Genomic DNA, 306 nt, shown 5'->3' on the forward strand with positions numbered 1-306 from the left:
CTGTAATTCCAATACTTCAGTGTTAAATGGATACGAAATATTGTCATAATTCTCGGAGCGTAAACTTAACTTTATTTATTCATTCCTGTTTTTACAAAGACTGATCGTCAAAGAGTTGCTATTTTGAAACGGGTGAGGGTATGAGTTTCGCAATATTAATGAAGTTTAATAATTAATCAATGAATTCATTTTCCTTTTTCTGTTTTCTTCATAATGTGTAACTGATAAGTACATTATTTTTTTTACCTAATGCTGTTGTGTTCCAGTGGTTTCTCGTTTGCTGTTCCTGTGATGTGGTGTAAAATA

The sequence above is a fragment of the Penaeus monodon genome, chromosome 34, assembly GCF_015228065.2.
Source record: "Penaeus monodon isolate SGIC_2016 chromosome 34, NSTDA_Pmon_1, whole genome shotgun sequence".
NCBI lineage: Eukaryota > Metazoa > Arthropoda > Malacostraca > Decapoda > Penaeidae > Penaeus > Penaeus monodon.